Source organism: Emys orbicularis, chromosome 4, assembly GCF_028017835.1.
Source record: "Emys orbicularis isolate rEmyOrb1 chromosome 4, rEmyOrb1.hap1, whole genome shotgun sequence".
NCBI lineage: Eukaryota > Metazoa > Chordata > Testudines > Emydidae > Emys > Emys orbicularis.
This window is the reverse complement of record NC_088686.1, coordinates 21,250,322-21,270,497: the sequence shown is the minus strand read 5'-3', so window position 1 is coordinate 21,270,497 and position 20,176 is coordinate 21,250,322. Positions and strand designations below refer to the sequence as shown.

Below are 20,176 nucleotides of genomic sequence, written 5' to 3'. Positions count from 1 at the left end.
TATGTAATAGCTGTGAGCTGGAAGAGAATTCTGGGTAATGAAATGCAAATGTCCACATCAAGCATCCTGCTCTACTTGTAACTAACTATTGAAACACTCTGCATATATTCTAAACACACTGCATAATTTTTGTTCTTGTCAATTACTATATGCATAGTAAAGATTACGGAATAAACACACTAGCTATTATTGGCAAAGGCTTTCTACAACTACTTGTAATACTGAAAAAAAGAAAAAAGGGAGAGGGGAGAATTTACTTATATAGAAGACAGCTACATTGACTTTAAGCAGTGATGAGCTGCCAGAATGTTAATAACCGGTTCCCTACCGGGTCTTCAGTGGCACTTTGGTGGCGGGTCGTTCACTCGCTCCGGGTTTTCGGCGGCACTTTGGCGGTGGGTCCTTCAGTGCCGCCGAAGACCCAGAGCGAGTGAACGACCCGCTGCCGAAGACCCGGTAGGGAACCGGTTATTAAGCTGCCCGGTGAGTACAAGCCCGAGACCCCCCCACCCTAACTGCCCCCCAGGGCCCCACCCCCTACCCAACTCGCCCCGCTCCCTGTCCCCTGACTGCCCCGACCCCATCCACCACCACCCCAACAGACCCCCGGAACTCCTATGCCTACCCAACCCCCCCATTCTCCGTCCCCTGACCGCCCCCCCCCAGAACCTCCACCCCCTCCAACCGTTCCCTGCCCCTTATCCAAACCCTCCTCCCAGCCCCGGCCCGGCCCCCTTACCGTGCTGCACAGGGCAGCGTGTATGGATGCCGCGCGGCCCGCTGGAGCTCGCAGCCCCACCCCCTTACCATGCCGCTCAAAGCGGCAGGAGCTGCAGAGCTGCCCAGGAGCGGTCCAGAGCCCTGGCGCCGGGTTCTGCGAGGGGGGAAGGCGGGGGAGAGGCTGGGGGAGCCTCCCTAGGCGGGAGCTCAGGCAGGCCGGACAGGACGGTCCCGCGGGCTGGCTCCAGCTCACCACTGACTTTAAGTAGAGCAGAATCAGGACCGATGTTGTTATCTTTAATGAAACCTCCAATAATGGGTTTCCTATGATATGTTGAGACATCTCGATTGTTATGGCAGTGAATCAGATAGGAGTTTCCTGCCAGTCTAAAGTTTTGTTTTTTTTACTCCAGAGTCCCTGACCTCAGTGATACCAGTGTAATTCTGCCTGTAATAACTAGAAGACTATATTGTAATATATGCACAAAAGGATAGGGTTAAGGTTGTTTACATGGAACTGTGAACTTTGCATTTTCTGACTCTTGAGTGCTTATCTGTGCATATTTACTGTTTTCCTAGCACAGTCCTTGTTGTATGGAATGTTTATTAAAGCTTTGTGAAATTGGCAAGAAATTGTGATCAATGAAGTTGATAGCAGCATTAAACACTGCCAACTTAGGGCCTGATAAAGCAAAAAATATCAGACAGGCTGCTGATTCTGGCTTTTAGAGAACTAATGTTGCCTGGACACATTTGAACAGCTGCTGCATTTCACTGATGGGTGAAGTTATTCCAGTATAATTCCATACTGTAACCCATATTAATATTTTGAAGTCGGTTGGAATCTTTTGTGTGTACAGACTGCAGGATCAGGCTATGTTTGTAAAACATTTTGTGAGAGAATATATATCAAATGGAAGATTATTTCTGAAAATCAAAATGGTGTAAGTCGTTAACAGAATGGGCTATATTTCCCTCTGTATGTGATTCCCACTGACATGAATATGAATTTCTCTGTGGATCAAAGACCCCAAAGCGTCAGTCAGGCTGAACTCTGAATTTCCTAGATTAGTTGGTTTTTTAACAGCTGTTGCTATTTAAACACAGGTTTTTTTATTGGGTTGCTTGAATTGTTTGCTACCTTTCCACAAATAATTCATGTGTAAAACATGCACCTCAGATTGTGAGTTAAAGGCACAGATTTCTTTCTGGGAAGGGAGGGAGTTTTACACACCACATCCCCTTCTCCATGGACCAAACCATCACATCCACTGGGAAGTCTGCACAGAACCATAAGGTCCTGGCCTATCACTGTAATGGCCCTCCCCTCCACTGGGAACTGGGATTGTTTAGTCTGCAGAAGAGAAGAATGAGGGGGGATTTGATAGCTGCTTTCAACTACCTGAAAGGGGGTTCCAAAGAAGATGGATCTAGACTGATCTCAGTGGTACCAGATGACAGAACAAGGAGTAATGGTCTCAAGTTGCAGTGGGGGAGGTTTAGGTTGGATATTAGGACAAACTTTTTCACTAGGAGGGTGGTTAAGCACTGGAATGGGTTACCTAGGGAGGTGGTGGAATCTCCTTCCTTAGAGGTTTTTAAGGTCAGGCTTGACAAAGCCCTGGCTGGGATGATTTAGTTGGGAATTGGTCCTGCTTTGAGCAGGAGGTTGAACTAGATGACCTCCTGAGGTCCCTTCCAACCCTGATATTCTATGATTCCACAAGGGTCTCTAGGCCACTTCACCCTAAAAGCACTGTTTTGTGCCCATCTTGTTCCTTAAGAGGACTTGGGAGAGCAGGCAAGGAAAGGATTTACTGCTGGTGAAACCAGAATTAATTCCTATGTAAATGGTCATCCCACTAGGCTCTTGGGGTATGTCTATACAGCAATAAAAACCCAGGGCTGGCCCATGTCAGCTGACTCGGGCCATAAATTTGGCTTAGATGTTTGAGCCTGGGCTCTGATACCTTCCAAGGGAGGAGGAGCCCAGGTTCCAGCCCAAGCACAACTGTCTACACGAGCAGTTCTCAACCAGGGGCTGGGGGGCTGCAAGTAGATTTCAGGAGTCCACCAAGTAGGGCCAGTGTTAGACTCACTGGGGCCCAAGTCAGAAAGCCGAAGTGCTGCTATGCAAGGCTGAAATCAGGGGCCCTGAGCCCTGCCACCTGGGGCTGAAGCCGAAGCCTGAGTGACTTAGCTTTGCAGAGCCCCCTGCAGCATGGGGCCCTGGGCAATTGCCTTGGCTTTTATATGCAGAAAAACAGTTGTTGTGGCACTGGTGGGCTGTAGGGTTTTTATATCAGTGGGGAAGAGCTCAGAAAGAAAAAGATTGAGAACCCTCCTCTACACTGTGATTTTATAGCCCCACAGCCTGAGCCCAGCTGGCCCGAGTCAGCTGACACCAGCCAGCCCCAGGTGTTTTATTGCAGTGCAGACATACTTAGAGGTCTAATCCAGCAGACCTTTGATGGGAGGGGCTTCTATTGTGTCTGAGATCAGGTGGAAGCTTGCTTCAGAGGCACACTGAGTCAGTGTCTTTTCTGATACACATGATTAGTAGAGGGATTTGTGTGGCCCCTTGGTTCCAGCAAATTAGAAACCTATCTGACTGGAAGCTTATGAAATATGTACTACTTAGCAAGAGATCAAAACCATATATATATATGCTTCATTAAACAAAGTGCATTATGTATCTGAGCATGTTAGAGTAGTTGCTTTGTTCAGAGCCATTCAAGTCTCTGGGGCAAATTAGTAACTGCAGAATTATTATTTTTTTAAATAAATGGGTGACAGGGAGGAGGCAGTGAATATTGTTTAGCCAAAAGTCAGAAGCAGCTTCTTTGTATCAGCTCTCTTGCATAATTAGGATGTGTTCTGATTTTAATTAAATCTTATGCATATTCATGAAAACTCATTGAACTTCCAGACCAAGTAGATCTGATCCCCCTACCTCTTTTAATGTTTAGTTTGAATATAGGGTTGTTCTCTACTCCCTCCTTCTTTTACTTTCAAATTTCTGCAGAACCACACAACTAGCTCCCATAATGTGAAGAATCACAACCTATGATAGCTTCCTATCTATTGCCTAGCTAATGCTAGAGCTCTGTTCAGTAGCTCCTTACTACAAATACGAATAGATAACAAATCATTAATGTGAAATTGCCAAATGTGTGTGTGTGTTTAATTGAGACAAAGGGCACAAAAATTGCTGCTCTACAGAACTGATATTTAACTTTCCATCAAAAAGCAATCACGATCTCTACAACATGAACATCAGCATTACCTCTGGGATATATTTTAATGCCACTATCCTTTTTGAAGTCTTAAGACTTCTTCTCCATAATTTTCTCACAACTGCCATTGGCAGCACCATCCATCCACTTTTCCCTGAGTTTTTTTATTAGGCTTCTGTGACTCTCCCCTTGCCTGGTTCTCCTACCTCTCTGACCATTATAGTATTGCCTTTGATCCTCTTTTCTCCCACCTCCCACCTATGTTGATATTAATGAGTCTGTCCTTGGTACCCCCCTTTTACACTTGCTATCTGAGCGATCTCATCCACTCCTATGGTCTCATCACATTTATACTGATATCTAGCTCTCCCTCGCTATCTAGCTAGGTACTTATATAGTGATGCACCATAGCATCTGAGTGCCTGTCCAGGCTTACATTCATACATGTATGATACAGACTGTTCATGTCCCTCTGATACCACCTCCTCATGGAAATCCTACTGCTTCCTCATATTAAACATGTCAAAAATAAACTTCTTGTCTTTCCTTTTAAACCACCTCTCCTCCCATCTTTCTTCATTACAAGGATTGGTCTCTGTCCAAAGGTGATTGTTTTTAATTTTGGGCAAAAATGGTTCAGACAATTTTCAGTACAAAAATTGAGTAAATATAATGTGACTCCTTTCTTTGAGGAGCCAGAACAGTTGGAATGAAAGTTGAAAGCTGGCATTAAAAGTAGTTCTCAAGTGTCACAAAGTGTTATGGTGAAATTTGTTTTTGGTCTGACCTATGGCCATCTGAAACTGTATACATACAGTCCATTTTGCATAAGGTCTTTCATTAAGCTCAAAACGTGCCAAGTTCCATTGTGTGTAGATAATTTAGCTCGCACAGCAAAAGAGTACTGATGCTATATATGGGCTAAAGCAGAACCCTCACCGGAAGCCTTGCTTGTCTCCTGTGCACCTTAAGGTGCAAAGGTGAACAGGAGACAGGCTCTGTTCTGCAGATTTTCTAAGGTGTGCATGTTCCAGTGGTGTCTATCCAAACGGTATGATTATGGGATTAACATGTGCTACTGTCAGTCTTTTTTGCAAGCCAGTGAAGCTTGAAAAAGTCTCCTTTTCCAGATTGTTCTTTTAAAAGAAATTAATAATCTAGGAACTGTCATACAAAAAACAGCCAAGAAAACATTAAGTCTTAAAACATAAGACTGCATGGATAGGCATTCAGAAAATGCCAGTCAAACTCTGCCTTTCATTGCACATGAATTGTGGCCTTGCCTAGACTAGAATTTAAAGCTTTAACTTAACTAATTTAGCACACATTAAAAGCAATGTACTTTATCTACATTATATTTCTCAAATAGGGTGGCCAGGTGTCTGGTTTTCGACCGGAATGCCTGGTCGAAAAGGGACCCTGGCGGCACCAGTCCCACGCGGCTCATCTCCAGGGAGACAAGTGGGGTCCCACATGTGGTGGGAAGCAGAGACTGCCCGGAGCCAGAGGTACACTGGAGTCCGGACAGGACACAGAGAGAAACTGGTGGGTGGGGCCAGGGGGTGGAGAGGAGCCCTCGGTTGGCCGGTGGGCAGGCCGAGAGGAGCAAGTAGTGGGGGCGGGGGGAGTCAGGGGGCTGGCAGGATCTCAGGGCACAGTGCAAGCAGAGCTGGCCTGGCCCGTTCTGAGCATGGGCCCGGCTCCATGGCACTGCTGGCTCCATTGTAAACTGGGCAGGGGAATGGGCTGAAGTGATGCAGAGACTGAAGAGACAGGGCTGATTGGGAGGTTGGGAGCAAAATTAATTGCTGGGCAAGGGATGGGCAGATGTGGGAGGGAAACCTGCAGCAGGGGCCAAAAATCACCTCACCCAATACAGTTGGGAGCTTGGGCAATGCTAAATGTGCCTCACACATTGGGGATGGGGCATTCCAAAGTCAGAGCGAAACAAGCCAATGCAACCCTCTGTAAAAATCTCACCACTTCTGGGGGCTGCTGCATGATTTTTGAACTGAAGCTGGCAGTATTGCTCACGGCCAAGCTTTGTCTTGGTCAACGAGGACAGCACGGTTAGAGGCGGAGTAGGGAGAGGAGCTGTCCCTGCTCTTCTCTGGGGGAGCGTCCCGCAGCAACTGGGGCGCAGTGGTCAAGATGAACTTGTCTAAGCGTTATCTCCCCTTCCTCCCCTCCCCGGCATGAGTCTGGTCCTGGCTCACCCGCCAAGCTGCCCCTGCCTGCAAGCGGACTCTCCTCCCGGGGGATTCTTTCCCACATATGACCAGCAGAGGGGGCTGTGCTAAGCCTGCTCCTCGCCACTCTCCTACTGCTGCCCCGCGCCGCAATAGGAGGGTGAAGGCTGCCGCTGCCGCTGCCCCTGCCCCGCCGGTCCTCGCGCTCGAGCCGGCGCACGCGCTCCCTTGCAAGCTCTCGAGCTTCTGCCCCCACCAGAGGGGTGACGTCATGGGTTTGGTCGTGGAGCATTGTGGGTCGGGAGGGGCCGCCATTTTCGGTAGGGCGGAGCGAGTCGCACAGGCTGGGAGCTGGGAAGGGGGCGCGCGGCGGCGGTGATTCTTATTGCCCGCAACTGTCAGTGCCGCTCCCGCGGGAGGGGTCTTGCGTCGGCAGCTGTAGTAGCTCCTAGGGCAGCCGGCGGGTGGGGAGGCCGCCGGGGTTGGTGGTGCTGCCCCGCTCCCCCTGACATCCCCTCCAGTTCCTTCCCGGGGTGAGCGGCCCCGGCCGCCTCGCCGAGCCCTGCGCGCATCGCCGCAGCCTGCAGCACCCGAGCGGTGAGTGAGGGAGGGGAAGAGGCCGGCTGTGGCCAAGCCCGTGCCTGTCGGGGGCTGGAGCTGTGAGGGAGGGTGATAGGGCGTGGAGTGGTGTGTGGGGAGGGGATATGGGGGTGAGCCCTGTGCCTGGCTGGAGCTGTGGGGGAGGGTGATGGGACACGGGGTGGTGTATGGGGAGGGGATATGGGGGTGAGCCCTGTGTCTGGCTGGAGCTGTGGGGGAGGGTGATGGGACACGGGGAGGGGATATGGGGGTGAGCCCTGTGCCTGGCTGGAGCGGTGAGGGAGGGTGATGGGACATGGGGAGGGGATATGGGGGCTGAGCCCTGTTCCTGGCTGGAGCGGTGAGGGAGGGTGATGGGACACGGGGTGGTGTATGGGGAGGGGATATGGGGGTGAGCCCTGTGTCTGGCTGGAGCTGTGGGGGAGGGTGATGGGACACGGGGAGGGGATATGGGGGTGAGCCCTGTGCCTGGCTGGAGCGGTGAGGGAGGGTGATGGGACACGGGGTGGTGTATGGGGAGGGGATATGGGGGTGAGCCCTGTGCCTGGCTGGAGCGGTGAGGGAGGGTGATGGGACACGGGGTGGTGTATGGGGAGGGGATATGGGGGGCCGAGCCCTGTGCCTGGCTGGAGCTGTGAGAGAGGGTGATGGGACACGGGGTGGTGTATGGGGAGGGGATATGGGGAGCCGAGCCCTGTGCCTGGCTGGAGCGGTGAGGGAGGGGGATAGAGCGTGGCGTGGTGTATGGGAAGGCTGTGGGATATCGGGTGGGGGTGGGTTGGTGGGGTGCGCAGTGAGGGAGCAGGAGGTGGTTGACGGGGTGGGGTTAGCTTGTGTTTTGCTATTTTCTGCGAGCACTGAACTTCACCTCCTTTTCCTTCTCCCATGACACAAACAGAACAAAAGGCTGGGCAGGTCCTGTTGGCCTGCTGGTCCTTCTGTAGCTCATGGTTACAGCCAGCCCCTTCAATGTGTGTCTGTCAATCCAGTTAATCGTAAAATGCTCTGGCAGTGACTGTACTGGTGACTCTGCTGAGGAGATGCTGAGAGGAGGGGATCCAGTTTGCCTGGATTGCCATCAGCTTTGCTTTGTTCCTCTTCCTTTCTTGCTCTTTCCTGGCTTCCTCCAGTGCTGCAGTTTGGGGCTGAGGATGCCCAGGGAGTAAACCCTGCAGAGTTGTGGAACAAAGAGGAGCTATTCCCTTTCCCACCTCTTTCTTGTAATGTCTTTATTTGCAGGGTGGATAGATGGGTCGGTTAGTTGCTAGTTCTGAAATCGTGTAAAAGAACAGTTGTGACAGCCCTAATGCCCTTTTCGTGTATGCTGGCTGGCTTTATAAATTACAGGGGCACCAGTCATGATATAGATTGTGTCATCATTATAAACCTCTCTATTTTCAAGCTTTAAGACTCTGTGTATGAGGTCTTGGCCCCAGGAGCTAACCATATTTAGGAGATTTTAAAACAAACCAAAACACAACTCTTCAATAAGCTATACTTAATGTGAGCAAAATAACGGTAATACACACCAGGTTTTGTAGCTTCATAGGTCAATTTAGCTACTTTTCTGGTTAGTTCCTCCCCCCCCCCCCCCCCCCCCCGCGCAAATTTAGTCCATTTAAGGATTTGTGACTGTTTTTTTCCCCAGGTGACATATTAGCTGTCCAATATGTGCATCGGCATATTCAATTTAATAAATTCTCAAAACACAAATGTAAGAGCTCCTTGCATTTCTGTAGTATCCTTTGTTCTGGGTATCTTGAAGATCATATCTGGATGACTAAAGGGATCGTATCATGTAGGTTAAGTCCACAGTGAATAATTTAAAAAAATTACAAAAGCATATGTTTCTATTTTAATTTTTTTCTTTTATTTTAAACTTTTCTCTGTAGTGTTTGAAAACTGAACATAACAGCAATGCAAAAAGCAAAACTGACTAGAAACAAATGTGAAATTTGTTTGCATTGTTTAAAGTGAGAAATAAAAAAGTAAGCAGATATCCTAGATAGTATAAATTAATTTACATTTTCATTTTTAAATATGGAAGATATTTTAAGTATCTTTGCTTTTTAGTAATATTATATTAACCTGTACTTGCAATGACAGTAGGACCAGGCGTGGGATGGCATTTTGTTTGGGAGAATGTCTCATTTTATTTTTGGTCACGGACACAATTTGCATAGGAAACATGCATCCAAATTAGCACAAAAGGACATACTTAAAAAATCTTTCCAGATACAAACCATTGTTTAAAAAAAAAAAAAAAAAAAAAGTTGGCTACAATTTTGAGTTTAGCTTTGATTCAAAAATCTTATTTGGCAAATAATTTTATTTTAATTGGTTATGAATTCCATAGCTGAGGTACAACATGACTGAAGATAACATAGCCAGAGGACTAATGATAGCATTGAGTAACAAGTTCAGCATTCATGGACTGGGTGGATTTGATTTAAATCACTAGTCAGGAAGACTCGATTTAATCATGGATTTCTACGTAAAAGTGCATTCTTGTTGATTGTTATAACCTTAATACATATTCTTCACAACTCAGAGATAGATGTAGGTTTCATTTTTAGTAGGTACACACTATACATATTTTTAAAGGATTAGTTTTACAGCTATATCAGAAAATGAATGATTGGTTATTTCATGTACCAAAGGTAATTGAAGCAGATATTTATGAAGTCTTTGGGAGGTGATCGCCAATTCAACAGGTTAATCATTAATATTTGGAGGATTTTCTTGCCACGTTGTATTAGGAGGAGAACATCACCAGACAGACATTTACATTGTTTTATTTAACTAAAACAATGTTGTTGTGATGTTGTGCAGTCTATGGTTTTATAAAAATATGATAAGTGAATATAATGTAACTGGGATATGCTTCATGCAAAAGGTCTCTGTAAGGTATCATTACAAAGCTTATAATCTACTGTGTGTGATCATCCTATTTGTATACATGTACCCCTCTTGTATCTGAAACTAGAAATATGAAATATAACTCTGAGGGCCTATTGTAATTATGCAAAGTGTGGGCCATTAATGGTGGTTTGGAATCTTGATGACTCCCATTAACTAGGACCACTGTCTGCAGATGGCTGTGTTTTACCTGTAAGTCTTCCTGTATAGTTGTGTGCTGGCAAGTGGGTAATGAAGTCTTGCAGTGACATGTGATCATGTCACCTGAACTGGAATCCATCTTTAACCTGGTGCTTTTCCAGTGGGGTGGTGGAAACCCAGATAGAGACAAAGGATTCCCGCCTTATGCAAAAGATATATAAAGGGGTGGAACAGAACAGAGAGAGAGGAGCCATCATGAAGAATCCCCTAGCTACCACCTAAGCTGGAACAAGAGCTGTACCAGGGGAAAGAATTGTGCCCAGGCCTGGAAGGTGTCCAGTCTGAGGAAAAAACTTACTGAAGCAGATATCTCTAATGGTGAGATTATCTGTATTTAGTTCGATTAGACATAGATTTGCGCATTTTATTTTATTTTGCTTGGTGACTTACTTTGTTCTGTCTGTTACTACTTGGAACCACTTACATCCTACTTTCTGTATTTAAGAAAATCACTTTTTACTTATTAATTAACTCAGAGTATGTATTAATACCTGGGGGAGCAAACAACTGTGCATATCTCTCTATCAGTGTTATAGAGGGCGAACAATTTATGAGTTTACCCTGTATAAGCTTTATATAGGGTAAAACGGATTTATTTGGGTTTAGACCCCACTGGGAGTTGGGTATCTGAGTGCTAAAGACAATCACACTTCTGTGAGCTGTTTTCAGGTAAGCCTGCAGCTTTGGTGCAAGTAATTCAGACCCTGGGTCTGTGTTGGAGCAGACGGGAGTGTCTGGCTCAGCAAGACAGGGTGCTGGAGTCCTGAGCTGGCAGGGAAAACAGGAGCAGAGGTAGTCTCTGCACATCAGGTGGCAGCTCCCAAGGGGGTTTCTGTGATCTAACCTGTCTCAGTTATGTATTCTGGATTTTTTTCTTCCAACAGCAAACATATAATATTTTAACAAAACAAGCATATGGATTTTTGAATGTAGGTAAACATTCAAGTTTTTTAAAATCAGGTTTGTTTTTGTTAAAATTGTTTTTAACTAAAATAGTTAAATGAAATTTAAAAAAAACAACAACCAAAAATTAAATCGACTGTCAGCCTGGTCAACATGAGAAACTTAAAATATTGGCTTCTTCAGCTAACTCAATTGTCTTCACCTTCATTTTCCTGTTTGTTCATAATCTGGAAAAGAAAAACAAGCTTTCCTACTTTTTCAGGTCCCAAATGATTTCTCAATTTGGAATGAATTAGCCCAAAGGAAGAAAATATTCTTTCTACACCAGCAGAAGAAACTACTGCTGTTAAAAGTGAGATTATCACTTCAATGGTCTCTGAATCCAAGTGCTTAAGTGACTTCCATCAGTTCACTGGTGTGACTTTCTTTAAAACATCATCAGCAAACATATATTTCTTGAATGGTTCACCCTTAGCTCTGAAGTTTATTATAGTTGGCATTATGGAGGGATGATTGCTGGATGTCCATGTCATAGCCAACTCCTCTTCTTCAGCAGTGAAGGTTTGACCCTGGTACCGAGTACTGAGAATATTTGCAAGAAAATGAGCTGGAGATAGTGCTTGTCCCATTCGTTTTTTTTAATGCTTGTAATTTAACTCTGTCACTGCATATTTCTCTTTTTTAAGATTTCATTCAGTTCCTTCCAAATTTCAACAGTGTCAGCAATAAAACAGCTATTTCCCTGCATTTTGTTCAAGACTATAGAAATAGACTTTAGGGTACTCAGCATGTGTTCAACATTTCTCTTAAGCCCAATGTTGAGAACTTTATGACAGTGCCATCTATTTTTTCACGATTTTGTTCACAAACTGTCATCAGATTAGGCCAGTTCTTGATATAGTGCTCAAAAGTCCCTTCCAACCCTGATATTCTATGATTCTATGATCTCACTACTGAGTTCCATCGCACGTCTTGTGGGAGAGTTAGCTTGGTTCCTCCCACTTTTTTCAGAGCAGCTGCTGCAAAGTGGTTGGTTGTTATGGAAGTATTTTGCAATTTCAACAACATTAGCCTTTGTTTCTGGAACACTGAAGTCTTTGGCTAGGAGGTGCATCAAATGAGCACTGCAACCGTATGTTATTAGCTTGGGATTCTCTTCACTCTCTTCTAAATAATTTCTTCTCATCTTGGATACATTTGCAGCATTGTCTGTGACCAAGTTGCATACTAGACATTTAAATTTTTTTCAGTTTGTTATAGCTTTTACTGCTACTTTTTGTAAGTATTCCGCGATGTGTGCATTTCCTGATGTATCAATTGTTTCTATAAGGAAGACATTCCCTTCTTCTGTTGTCACACAAACACATACAACAGGATCATTGTGGACATTGCTCCACCCATCAAGGCTCAGGTTAACAATTTCACCTTCTAGACCTTTTGCACACTGCTCAATTTCTCTTTCATACACTTTATCCAGCAATTTGCCTGCGACATCTGCTCTGTTGGGTGGATTGTATCCTGGTCTTAATGACTGAACCATGTTAATGAAGTGTGGGTTCTCAATCATACGGAAATGAGAGTTTGTGGCATAAAAAAACGGGCAATTTTTCCATCAATTACCTCTTTTTGTAATCTGCTGGTTCTTATCACAAATTTAGCTATGGTTGTTTCTGGATGATGGAGATTTGTTGTTGTTGCTACAGGTGATATACTGTGGCTATGTGACATACATGATGTGACTGAAACACTATCATTGGCAGATAACACTGAAACTATAGAAAATGATGGTGATCTTGAAGGTGGATAGTCTTCAGAATCCTGTATGTTGAGGATGAATTCTTCTAAACAAAATAAGTCAATGTAGTTATTTAATTATTATTACCATACTGCTCATTTAGTATTACCCATTGCATTCACTGACACTCAGTAATACTTTAAAGGTGAAATTGTAAAAGGAACATCTGCCTATTTCAGTTATCTATTTTTTATCACAACTGCATCTAAAATGATAGTACCATAGAGTAACAGCTATAGTTTTTGCTCAAACATGAGAATTCAAGAATAGTCCAGAAGGAAGACAGGCAAGAAAGAAGTATGAAATAAAAAAGTTTACCAACCTGAAGATCCTGCATGTTCAGACATGTTCCTTTCATCATCTTCAATGCAGCTTCCTCTTGAGAAGGAACGTTTCTCATGATGTTTCATTCGGACAACCAGGCCTTGCATTTCTTTATTGCACTGTTTGCATTTTGCACGCATCCCTGTCTTACCCACAGGTAGAGGAACTTCATTAAAATATTCCCAAACTGGGTCTCTTTTATGGCCTGCTGCCATTATAGGTTTTTCCCTTCTAGTGAGAGAATGGTATGGTAGATCTCAAATCAATGAAGGCTACACTCAGAAAGACCTCAAGACTTCTGGAATATGCTGCTCAAACAGTTTCACTTTTGTTTCTACTGTCTGTCCCTCTCTTCTCACATTTATCTCCAGACTTCTCCTTGTCCAGATCTATTCCACCCCCAACAATCTTCTATTCATTGAACTTTTTGAAACTTTTCACTTTTAGAGAGAGGTAAGGGATTGACTCTGTGTACACAAATTTGCAGAGGGACAATAGAGTTGAGGTGTGTTATTTCTTACTCTATATGTTATTTATTTATTTAAAAACATTTTTGCTGTTAACAAGCATGTTATCTCTGGAGAGACAAATCCACAGTTTGAGAACTGCAAAACTATAAGCATCTCTGATGGTATCTTCTAGACTGAGCACTGAGTCCAGTTGGATGGATAGATAGAAAGATAAACCTAAATAATCTATACAGAAGCCCCTGGAATCCCATAAGATTGGGTCCCTAATCCATGAACTATTTGAACTCCTGTACAAAACTTTTCTTAAACGTTACATGAATATATTGTCTCATACTGTAAAATTCAAATTTATAATCCTTATTCCACGATGAGATATCTTTGAGCTATAATATATCTTAATTAAAACAATCTTTAGATAGGTTTTTTTCCTCAAAAAGCATTTTATCAAAAAAATCAGATTTATTTAAAAAATCATTGATTTTTAGCCACCCTGTTCATGGACAATTGAGAGCAAGCAGATCCATTAGATGAAACTGAGCACAAGGTCTTAATGTTTTTTTCAGTCAGCAGAACAGTTCTATAGTTAACACATTGCTTAACAGGAAATTGCTGTGAAATGATTGCAAATTTGGAGAAGTATTAGACTCGGTACTCTATCGCATTCAGAACTGTTCAGATAATGCAGAACCATATGGGGAAGAGCAGAGAATTACAATAGTCAATTCCTCAAAGTCACACAAGAATGCGGTATCACTTCTGCATCATGTTGCAGTTAAAAAGTTTGGAAATTTGTCATTTCCACTTGATCTGAGAAATGGAAAATCTCCTTTTTCCTTGTAGTGACAGTGCATAGCTGTAGGTTAGACTCTTGATCCTAGCTAAAATGATTCTCCTGCACTTACAGAGCACCTTTCCTTTTATTGGTGAAGAAAAATACAATGATTTGCAGTATATTGTGAAATTCTCACAAAAAAGTAGAGTTATGGTTACACATATCCTTTCAAGATAAATTCAGTTTTTATCAAAACTAAAACTTAAAGCATCATTAATATGCAGACTAATCTCTGATCACATGCCTTATTACACAAACATCACACCCAAACGCAGATTTTTTTCACCTTCACTACAGACTTCCTCTCTTGCAGCATAAAGCCTCTGACAATATATAAAGCAATTTCTCAAAGTCAAACTCAAATTCAGGCGATTTAATTAAGGTAATACCAGACTTTCCAAGTAAAATTATATTGGTGATGTATTAATCTTTCTGAGGTAGCAGTTAAGGTTGTACAGTTGACTACTGCACCACTCATAATAAGTAATTCAACAATGATCCATAGTCAGTACACAATTGACCAGAGAGATGTGGATCACTCTTTGTATCCCTATGATCATTTAGATCAGCTGAGATGCCTCTGTTGGCATTCCCTACATATGCAGTCCTGGGAACTTGAATTGGACACCTTCTGTGAGTTGGTTCCGAGAATTGGAGCAAGAACCACCTATGGATTCTTGAATGGTGCAAGATACAATTTTTATTTCTACAGTGTGTTGTGTGAGAAATTCTACTGACTCAAGATGATAAGGTATTTGTCTCCGGAAACTTAGTCTATATTAGACAGATAACAAAAGAAATAATGACAAGCAAGGGTGAGGACAGGCAAACCTCTACAGAAAAGATGCAACTCCAGTGCCCAAGATTGTCTATCCAGGGGCTATCTTTTATTGGACCAACTTCTGTTGGTGAGAGAGACAAGCTTTTGATCTTACACAGAGCTCTTTTGTGTAAGCTCAAAAGCTTGTCTCTCTCACCAATAGAAGTTGGTCTAATACAAGAAAATACCTCGTATCTAAATACCAATATCAAAGAATTTAACTGGGCGGGTTGGTTATACCTGTCATGCTGCACAAATGGTGGGATTATATGATAGCAGTGAGCCACACCATATTTAAGGGTACAACCTTATAACACATCCCATAAAATTGTTTTAAAAGGTTAGCATTACATCACTCAAACATGACAAGAAAGGATGTTTACTTTGAATGTCAATTAATCAGATCACAAGATACCAGAACACCTTCATGAAAAAGATGAAGTAAAGCTGGAAAAACACATGCACACATTGCAAAATGAGATAAAGATTGTCTGCACTAGTCTCTACCAAAGAGACTTCTATCAAAACCCTATCTCCCTATTCCAACCTCAAAACATAAGGTTGTGAAACCCACAAGATTATTAGATCTTAAATAAAAAATTTCAGGTTAAAAAAGGTCCTCTGTAGTAAATTGGTTCTGGTTGGTAGGTTTTGTTGTTCTTATCAACTGCAACTACATCTCAGAATATAAAATCACTCAGTTTACTATCCACCTCATAGAAAACATGGATGTACTAGTTTGCTGTGGGACTCAAGATGTCAGGTGACATTTCAGCATAGGTAAGAAGTGCAGATACTTACAGTTTTTAATCTTAGAAAGACTATTAGATCTGCCACTGAAGATCAATTTGTGAGCAAAATAACTGTGACTGTCTTAAAACTTTTGATCAAAAGAATTTTCCTTCTAACCCAGTTTACAAATAATAGTTCGAGATCACATATGAAGCATGTAGCGCTATAATTATAAAATGTTAAACGGAGACCAAGATATAACTAAGTCCATATGAAAAATGGAATGCAATAAAACATCCCATCTTGTCTTTATGAATTCTTGTGACAATCTTTGTTTTTTAATAGTGTAATACAACAAAGCAAATGTAAATACAACTTACTGCTGTGTAATCACTTAATTGTTGGTTTCCTACACATGTGGAAACATTGAACTTAATCTGTGTATATACAAGCGTTTTTAGGACTTTTTAAACTCATCATTGGTTCATTAACACACACATACTTTGTGGAGCATTAAGCTGTCCAATACAGTGGTCATATTTTTTAAATGAATCTTATTCTGTATTAAACAATTGAAGACAGCCATGCTTTTTTTTCAAGTATGCATCAGTGTGGATTCCACTGTAGGGATGCAGAAATGCAAGATAGGAGTCTTTTGAATGGTAGTGTCAGTCAGGGCTGTGCAAGTGCCTTGTGTAAAGGTCTGAGAGGCTATGAACCTCCCTCAGTTCTCTCTTACTGCCTGTGGCAGTGAGATGGAACTCAAGGAGTATCCAGCCCACTGCTCTCTTTAGAGTAAAACTATTTTTCAACATTGTGGGACAAATCTTCTCTGCACACTCCTATTGAATGTTTAAACAAAGAAACAGAAATAAGAAAAGAAGATTGGTGACCCCTCCCACATACACTTCCCTGTACAGCAGGGTGAGATGCTTCATTCCAGCTACCACCTCTCATGGCAGACTCCAAACCTTCAGTGTTCAAACTCTGCCCCTACTGTGACTGTCTGATTCCTGACAAGGATGGATATAGCCAATGCTTTTTCTGCCTAGGGGAAGCTGAAACTGCATCTGGTAGAGCAGTCTATGTGGGTCTCTTTGAACCCAAACATGGTCATTGCCAGAGCAAGTCTGGATAAACCAGGCCAGCACTCCCTCGAATGCACATCATACCCTGGGATTGAGCAGTGGAGAAAAAAGGCAGTGCTGGCACCAGTCACTTTGATGTTGACCACCTCAACGTTGGTGAAATCCTTAGCCTCAAAAACCTCTGCACTGACAACTTCGGCACCAATGGCCCCAGAGGCTGCACTGGCCACCCCAGTGCTAGCTCTCCAATGAATAAAGCCAGCATCTGTATCCACAGAAAGGTGACACTAAATCATAGAATTGCATGTAGCTGAGATGTAGCTCCAAACTCGAAGGAAAGTCCCAAAATGAGGATGTGACACATCACTTCTCCAGGACAGAGTCTGTAAATCCTCATTCAGAACTGGAGCGGCACAGGGAATGAGGGGCTGGGTGCCAACTCCCATGTTTATGATGGAACCTAGCAAGGGCCCAATAAAAAGGAGGAATCTATATCACTTTTTGAGACATTTGTAGTGCTGAAGAGGCAACTGAAACCAATATTATAGTCCTCATAATCAAAGTGCGCCTTGATGGCGTGAGGCTGGGATCTCTCTCCTGCCTTTAGAGAGTGACCATAAGGAGAGTACCATGGAGCCCTGGGGTTTGGCCTTGGGGCTTGAGTGGCACTGGACCGGCCAGTCCCAACCAGGCCAATACTCACGTGGTGTGCCAACTTGGCCGTAATGGCCCTGTTGGGAACTGATGTCCCATGTGTCCAAAAGCAAATCGCCCTCCCATGCTTCCAGAAAGAGGAGGAGATCCTGTTCCCCAGTGGCATTGCTAGCCAGGCAACCCTCACCAGAAGCAGACATGGGTCCCCAAAAGCAGAGAACAAAAGAGGGATTACATTAACCTCCATCTCCACTTAAAGGATTTGTCCTTATTGACAGATGAGGCAGTTACACCAGCCCCGACATTGGCGATTGATGACTTTAAATATTTAGGACCTCCTGTTCCATATTGTGGAGACTCCGGATGTTGAAATTTTATTTATACAAGAAAAAATCAAACTTTTTAATATTCTGAGCCCCACTATGCTGGCCAGAATTGCCCTCCCGCTAACAAGGGCATCCTGGAACGAGCTAAAGGACTGCACAAACCTCAGTCACTTCTACTTCCCCATCAGTAATCCCAGAGCTCAAAGCGATTAGGTTAGCCTGCCTAGCCTTCCTATCTAGTCTTCAAAACTCTACAGTGCAGCTCCTGACAGACAACGCAACTGTGATGCACTGTATAGACCAGGGGTAGGCAACCTATGGCACGCGCGCCGAAGGCGGCACGTGAGCTAATTTTCAGTGGCACTCACTCTGCCCGGGTCCTGGCCACCAGTCCGGGGGGCTCTGCATTTTAATTTAATTTTAAATGAAGCTTCTTAAACATTTTAAAAACCTTATTTACTTTACATATAACAATAGTTTAGTTATATATTATAGACTTCTAGAAAGAGACCTTCTAAAAACGTTAAAATGTATTACTGGCACGCGAAACCTTAAATTACAGTGAATAAATGAAGATTCGGCACACCACTTCTGAAAGGTTGCCGATCCCTGGTATAGACAAACAAGGAGGAGCATGTTCATCTCCCCTCTATCAGGAAGCTATCAAGTTCTGGACATGGTGCTACTGTGACCCATAAATCCCTCAATGCCAACTGACAAGGGTGTTAAAAGAATATCCTGATCCTGGTGTTACCTTCTGGTTCACCAAAGAATATCATGCGAGATCTTAAATGAAAATCAGGGTGGTGCTGGCCATTAATATAATTGTACAATGTATGTACTGCTACTATGTAAGGAGGGGTGTGTGTGTGTGTATTATATGTATATATAATATACACACACACCCCTCCTTACATAGTAGCAGTACATACATTGTACAATTATATTAATATATATGCATATACCACTGTTGACCAATCAGCTGCTGATCCAGCTCCTGGCTTGCTGGACAGGACCATTGCCAGAAACCCCATCCAGATCTCAAATAATTACTCTGCATGTCTGTTGGCTGATTGAGTAACACGGACAGAGACTGCTCCATACTGTCCATGAAATCCTGATACAGAACAGGAAAACATTGAACAGAAGAAAGACTTATTAATCTAAATGGAAATGGTTTTTGATATGGGCAGCCCAACGTACTCTGGACCTGGTCCAGGCCTTGATACCAAAGATCCTCAGTTATCTGTTGCGCTTCAAACTGTCTGGCCTTTCATTCAGTTCTGTCAAGGTCTGCCTCGCAGCAATTTCTGTTTGACAGCTTCCTGAACAATCCTACTCTGCCTTTTCTTGCTCAATGTTATTGAAGTTCCTCAAAGGGTTCTGGCATATTTACCCACCAGTCAGAGAACCAGCTCCTGCCCAGGACCTCATATAGTCCTCCCTGGGGCTCATAGAACCTTCCTTTTGAACTTCTTTTGGAATGCTCTTACACTACTCATTCTGAAAATGACATTCCTAGTGGCTGTCACTTCAGTCAGAAGAGTGAGTGATCTTAAGGTGGTTATGATTGAACCTCCCTATATAACATTCCACAGGGATAAGGTGGTGCTAAGACATCACCCAAAATTCATCACCAGTGTGGTCTCACAATGTGATCTACCTCTTCCTGAAACCACACACTGCACTGGGGGGGGGGAGGAGTTGCACAGATGAGATGTGTCTGGACATTACTGTATTACATTACAAACTGTTCAGACTGTCTCCCCATCTATTTTAGTGGCTATAGCTGGGTGTTCTGAAGATCACGCCATCTTCTCACACTGTCATATTCATTTGGATATTCTATGTATCTCACTATTTCCAGTTAACTTGTGTAACCCTCCCACCAAACATCAAGGCTCTCTTCACCAGAACTCAGGTGACATCTTCCACATGCTTTAGGAATGTGCCAATATAAGAAATCTCCAAAGCAGCAACCTGACCTAACCAGCTGACCTCTGTCTAGTAGTATGCTTCAGACTAAGCTGCAAGGTCCAATAACAAGTTTGAGAGAGCAGTAGTTCTTCCATTGGCGTTTGACTTACACAGCTGAGACTTCTCATTCCCATCATCCTGAGGGAATACTGCTTCCAGTCACTTACAGTGGAATCCACACTGATGCATACTCGAAGAGTACTTACTCTGTAGTAACTGTGGTTCTTCAAAACGTCAGTTTGGATCCCGCAACCCACCTATCCCTGCTTTTGGAGTCCTCAGCTAACACAGGCTTTGAATCATGAGGCAACTGAGGGAGGGTTGCAGCTGCTCCATTCTTTATGCCCTGACAGAGGAACAGGAAGAGGCACAGATCAGATGTGTAGCTCT

General features: G+C 43.5%; 1 protein-coding gene across 1 annotated transcript in view; it reads left to right on the top strand.

Annotated features, from left to right (window-relative positions):
• The first annotated feature begins 6,598 nt into the window (after positions 1-6,598).
• KLC1 (kinesin light chain 1) overlaps positions 6,599-20,176 on the top strand; it is a 78,771-nt gene continuing 65,193 nt past the window's right edge. Inside the window, exon 1 of the mRNA XM_065403899.1 lies at positions 6,599-6,742. The gene's annotated coding sequence lies outside the window, so the exon portion shown is untranslated. The remainder of the gene's footprint in view (positions 6,743-20,176) is intronic.